The sequence below is a fragment of the Nuphar pumila genome, chromosome 6, assembly GCF_984573655.1.
Source record: "Nuphar pumila chromosome 6, dmNupPumi1.hap1.1, whole genome shotgun sequence".
NCBI classification, from domain to species: Eukaryota; Viridiplantae; Streptophyta; class Magnoliopsida; order Nymphaeales; family Nymphaeaceae; genus Nuphar; species Nuphar pumila.
This window is the reverse complement of record NC_143254.1, coordinates 86,583,467-86,589,466: the sequence shown is the minus strand read 5'-3', so window position 1 is coordinate 86,589,466 and position 6,000 is coordinate 86,583,467.

The following is a 6,000-nucleotide window of genomic DNA, read 5'->3' as shown; positions in this document are numbered from 1 at the left end:
CCAAAAAGAGGCTCCTTCAAAAATTGCTTTTATAAAAAAATGTTTTTAAAATGATTTTTTTAGCAAAATTGATTTAAAAGTTCTAAATTCATTCATTTTTCTCATAATTTTCCTATTTTTTTTTGTTTTTGCAGTATCTTTCCATTTTTTTGCATTTTTAGAATAAAGTCCTAAAGCTTGTGAGAAAACAAAGATTAAAACTAATTTTTTGGTGTTTTTGCAAAAATATTTGCAAAAGGGAATTTTTCTAAGAATTAAAAAGCTATTTTGAAAAAATTTCTTCAGAAATGGGTTTTGATCCGGATTTTTGGAGGAAATATGGATTTAAAGTACTGGATTCGGATCCGGAATTAATTTTGAATATAGCTTTATGGAATTTAATTCAAAAAATCTGAAGAAATGACTTGATTTTCTCAAAAAATGGGGTTAGGGGCAAAAGGGTCATTTTTACAAAATTTTGAAAAATTTGGGGTGCTTGTTACAACACCTTTAGAGAAGGTTGGTAAAATGCAAGTAGAGGCAATTTGTTGAACAGACGACCAATCAAGATGTCATGAGGAGGGATATGAGAAATTGTGTGGTGACTCATGTTGTAGCTCTAGGTGTGAAGAAATGGAGACATGCGACTTATAACGCTGACACTACCTAATTTAGATACGGCTTCTTCATGATCATGTTTTAGTTTTGCTATCCCTTCTATTAATAAAAATAACTCAAACTTCTATTCTACAGTTTCTACTTTGTTTTAAAACTTGCTTGAAAGCAGAGCTACTTGCATTAATTTGTAGACCATGCACCATTTGCATGAAATGGGAACTGCTTGCACCAATGTGGAATATTGGCAAGCTGTTTTGCGAGGATATAGATACAAAGGGGATGCTGCACTCTTTAAGCCTTGAAAAAGATGATCCACTGGTCTTGACAGACAGACCAACAAAAGGCACATTCACAGATATCTATCCCTATAGGTGTGCATGTCATAGACAGCCTTGTGATAAGGGATCTGACTTTGATGAAGCATGATGATTATGAAAGAGCTGTTTATGCTACATAATGCAAGTGCATGATTCTTAACCATGACATGCCTTTATGCACTTAAGGAGCCCACATTTATGCCTGCGACCCTTCATTAACCTGTCTTGGATATAGGTGTAATATGTGGTAGGAATTACAAGAAGCTGTCACTTTTATGACATTGTTGTGTGATCATTTAGATTTCTATATCTGCCCACTAAAATTTGCATCTCAATGAGCAGCATATGAGGAGAAGGTGGATACCAATTGTACTCAATCTTTGGAAATTGATGACGCTGATCCTTACACCAATCTAATTGAACAAGGTTGGTAATGACAAACAATGGGGCATAAAAAAAATTGAGCAGTTCTTCACATATTCGAACACCAAAATATCTCCCTTATATTCATGTCATGAACCAGTGGGAAATGTGAGATATTACAAAAGTTGAATTACAAGCGCGATAGAACAATCACAAACTTAGAGTCCACAAGGGAACAAATAAATAACACACAAAATGCACTTAATGTGCTAACACGAGCCACAAAGGGCAAGAACACTTTAAAAATATATATCTTTTTTTAGGAACACCTCTTGTGAGAAGCTTGAAATACAAGATGGGCTTAAAGCCCTTTTATTAGAGAAAGGAGGAGGCCCATATAGCTGTTGGGCCTCCCCAACGGCTAGCAATAGAGCCGTTGGAGAGGTCCCAACGGCTCTATGGGTAATCCCCATTATGCCCTCCAATGATGAATTAATTTACATTGAAATAAAAAAAGAAGAAAAATAAAAATAACAAAGACAAATGTGACAGTGAAATTACCAAAATACCCTTGAAGGATATTTTGATTTACATAGAGAAAGATACATATGTGTATTATATATATACACATTTAGATGTATATATAATATATTTTAACAATTCATTGTCCCTGCAAGTTGTAGCTTGCTATTCTCAATCTATTCTCTCTCACAACCATATTTCTTCTTTGCCATGAAATATGATTTTAACAGTTGGGGGTTTTGCCGTGGCACCACTGGCCAATTTATGGGGTTCTCACTGCCTTCTCCACCAACCATAATGCCACAAAACTATGATATCATGCTCCTTCCTAGACTCCTAGTTCACAAGATCTTAATGTTATGGACCTAGAGACTGTTGGTTATGAGAATGAACCCTCATGCTTTGACCTTCTTCCTTGTTTTAACTCTAACATGAGCTTAGTACACTGTACATCCTATGCACCTCTTGGGTTCAGGGCTCTTTTGATAATTTGGAATCACAGATGAATCTGTCTAAATGGTCACCATGCATCTCTTAACATGAAAACTGGATGAGACAGGTTGAACTGCCCAGTTCCGGGCTCAAAGAGGATGCAGTCAGCACCAGCGACACTAGGCTCCGACATGCAAGTGGGTGTAGCGGGGGTATCGGTTCAGTAAGTAGAAAACATAAGGTTATTATAGAAATTGTTAGTGAAATAAGCTTTTTTGTTTGCAATATACTTAGATAAGATTACTAGATAAAGAATAAGAAAACATTTTGAACCATAAGATGATGCTGAAAAAAATCTAAAGGTTGAAAAGAAGCTGTTGTACGAAACATGATTGAATGTTACAGGATTCACAAGCTGACAGAGTGTAAACATACATTATAAGCTTCAAACATTTTTTTTTGTAAATTCTTGGTGGGGGGCAGGGCCCCTGCTTGCCCCCCCCCTTGGTTCCGCCCCTGGTAGCATCCTTTGATAGCTATAGAAATTGTGAAATGTTTACACAAAGTGGATCTCTAAATTCTCAACCCGTGTTCACTACATTTCTACAAAATTGGCTTAAGTGTCTAGCCTGCATGTTTATTCTCAAGTGTTGGTGTTTCATAAACAATAGTTAGAGAAGGCCAGAATTATGGCATTGCTACAAAGTAATTTAAGTTTTTTATTAAAAAAATATAAAATACCTGTTAAATTTTTACATTTGAGTTTTTACAGACTGGCAATTGGCTTCCTAGTCAAGATGCCTCTCATGGCACTCTTTGATAAATATCAGAAAAGGAGGGGGATAGGGTGGGATGTTAGGCTACTCTTGGAGCTCTATTGCAGTTATGTGAAGAAGCGCTGTTCAATTTTCTTAGCTTGTATGCTACTGGATTATATGTTTATCAGACACTTCTATTTGTGTGGGTAGAAGTCTGAGAATTAAAATGAAATACTTGAATTTTTGTTTTTTATGTTCTCCAGTAACTTTATAGATGTTTGGTCATAAGCTGTGTTTCCTATATTGTTGTTTTTCTGCAATTGGTTTTGTTTTCAAACCCCCCCTTTCTTTATCATGAGAAATATGGTCAGATATGTCATCCGATCTAATCTTGTTTTAATGCTGATTAGGTATTGTTTTCATGTAGTATGTTGATGGATATGGCCCTTGTTGGATGCATTTTTTTTTCCTTGCAGGTTTTCCACTTCCAAAGGTTGGTGGATTATTGACTGATCACCATGGATAGTGTTGTTTCTGAAGTTAGTCCTTTCATGAGGTATTTTTTGGACCTTAATTCTTTAGCCAAAAAGCAGTGATGTTTAATGAAGAGATGCCATAATTATCTCGATGATGCAAGGGAAATGTACTTTTTATGGTTATACTGGAAAATATGAGGGAAATCTCCAACTCTTTTGACTTTCTGTAATCTGTCTATATGATTCTTTGAATGTGTCGGCATGCTTTTACTCTAATATGGATGTTCTTGAGTAATCAGGTCAAGACTGGATTTTTGTGAGCTTTCCTGAAATTGCGTGTTTAAATGGTCAATTGGCTGAATGTACCAACAAATAAGTGACTAAATACTTTCCTTTAAGAAGAACAAGCTGAAACTTTTAGCTGCTATAGTTTATGATCAGCAGCTAGCAGAATAAGAATACTATCATGCCTAACATATGTTTGGTCAAAAAGACAAGTCTTTTGGGGTTTTTAAAATTAAGTAATCTATGCACTTTCAGCATTAATTCTCCCCCAAAACAGATTTCAGGAACTTGACATGTATGGTTTCCCTAAGAAGGCATTTTCTGTGAATTAATTTTATAAGAACGTTGCAGTTTCTTCACGTGACTGATGCTGGATTTTGGTCCATCAAGTGGTCCAAGACCATTGTTTCAAGCCCAAGGCCCTTTTAATATGTTTTCTGAATCAAATATTTGGAGTCCTCAAGTATGTAAAATCTTATTGACATTGGAAACTTGTAAGGCAATTCTCTTTCTAAGTGAAGATAATTGCCAAAGAATACGATGCCATCTGGTTTTGGAGAGATACAGAGAATATTGAAGCCAAATTCCTCTAAAACATGCCTAAAATTCTTGAAAAAAAAATCACTTTTTGATACTGAAGAGAAAGGGGAATGGACATCTCTTTGGGATGAATTGGCTTTTTTAGAGTCGGGCTCGCTTATGAAAAGTGAAAAGGAGAGCTGGCATTGTCCCCAAGACAAAGAGCTCCGTGAAAATCAAATCAAAACTGAGCATTTCTACCAATTTGTTAATGGGTTTAATTAGACCAGAGTTTGAGGGGACCAAATCAGCTCTCCTCCGTAGAGGGGGTGTTCCTACCTTAATAGAAACTCTAGAAAAATTTACTATAGAGGAGAATAGGTTAAAGAAACTCACTTCATCCAAAGATGGAGAATCTGTTCTTGCTATGTCAAGACCCAGAAATCATGCAAAAACTTACAAGGCTCCTAATTTTGGATGAAGCTCAAATGATTATGGATACAAGTAGAGTGGTAAGATAATATGCCATTTCTTGGAATGTGTTGGGTCACATTAGGCCATTTTTCCCAAAGAGAAGAAGAGAAGATCGAAGAGCTGATAAGAAAGTGGCCTTCGTAGGGCCATCTTTTAAAAGAAATGGTGTAGATGAAAGCTCATGGAGGCACTACAACCTATGTTAAAAAATCAAGCCTCTTCCCTCTACGGTGCGGTTATATCCACATGCATTGATCCCGTTTAGACTTTTTGGATTCTTGATTTCGATACTTTCTTTCACATGACTCCAAATGAGTCCATACTATCTAAATGCCATATTAACCTAAATGATTCTTATGTTTTAACTGTCGATAATTTTTTTTTGAAAATAAAAAGTTTTGAAACTTTGCAAAAACATCAAACCTTTTATGTACCAAATGTTTGAATGGTGTCAAAAATAAATTTAAACCTATTATCTGTTTCCCAAATTGCGGACATGGGTGAAAGATTTTTTTTTTTCATCTAATGGTTATTTTGTACAAGATCTCCAATCTTGGAAGCCGATTGGGCGAGGCCATAGAACTGAAGATCTCTATTTTATGGACAAACTTGAATTATCAAAACATGTTTTTTGTAATTTTGTGGGAAAGAAAAATATAGAAAATTGGCATAAAAGATTAGGACATCCTAGTATGTCAAAAATTCATTTGTTTCCGGTTTATTGCAAATTGTAATGAAAAGGATTTAGTTTGTGAGGATTGTATTCTTAGAAAAGTGAAATATTTACCATTCGGATCTAGCCATTTTTTATCTAAAGAACCATTTGAGTTAGTGCTTATGTCACATGGGTGCGGGTGCGGGTGCGGGGATTCAACACTTCCAAAAAACCCGGGTGCGGGGGTGCAACAGGGGCAAAAATGTAATATATATATATATATAGAAGGGGGTCAGGGGGTTCCCCCGACGCGGGTCGGGGGTCCAATTTTTTTTTGCTGGTGTGTTTGTTTGAAGACGTGTTACCCACGTTCTGCTTGTTGTGTACTTTGGCGCAACAGGACAAAATTGATGAACCAAAAGGATTGGCAATCTGATTGACCCAGCCTGCTGCGTTCTGCTGACTGTCATGATTCAATCATGTCTGAAACTCCCTCGTCTTCACGAAAAAAAATATAAGTGAAAGGTTTGATGTGGTTTGTTGGAGAGAGAGTCTTCATGAAGCCTACGACTCCACTGCCATGCCACTGCCTAGGGTTCTTC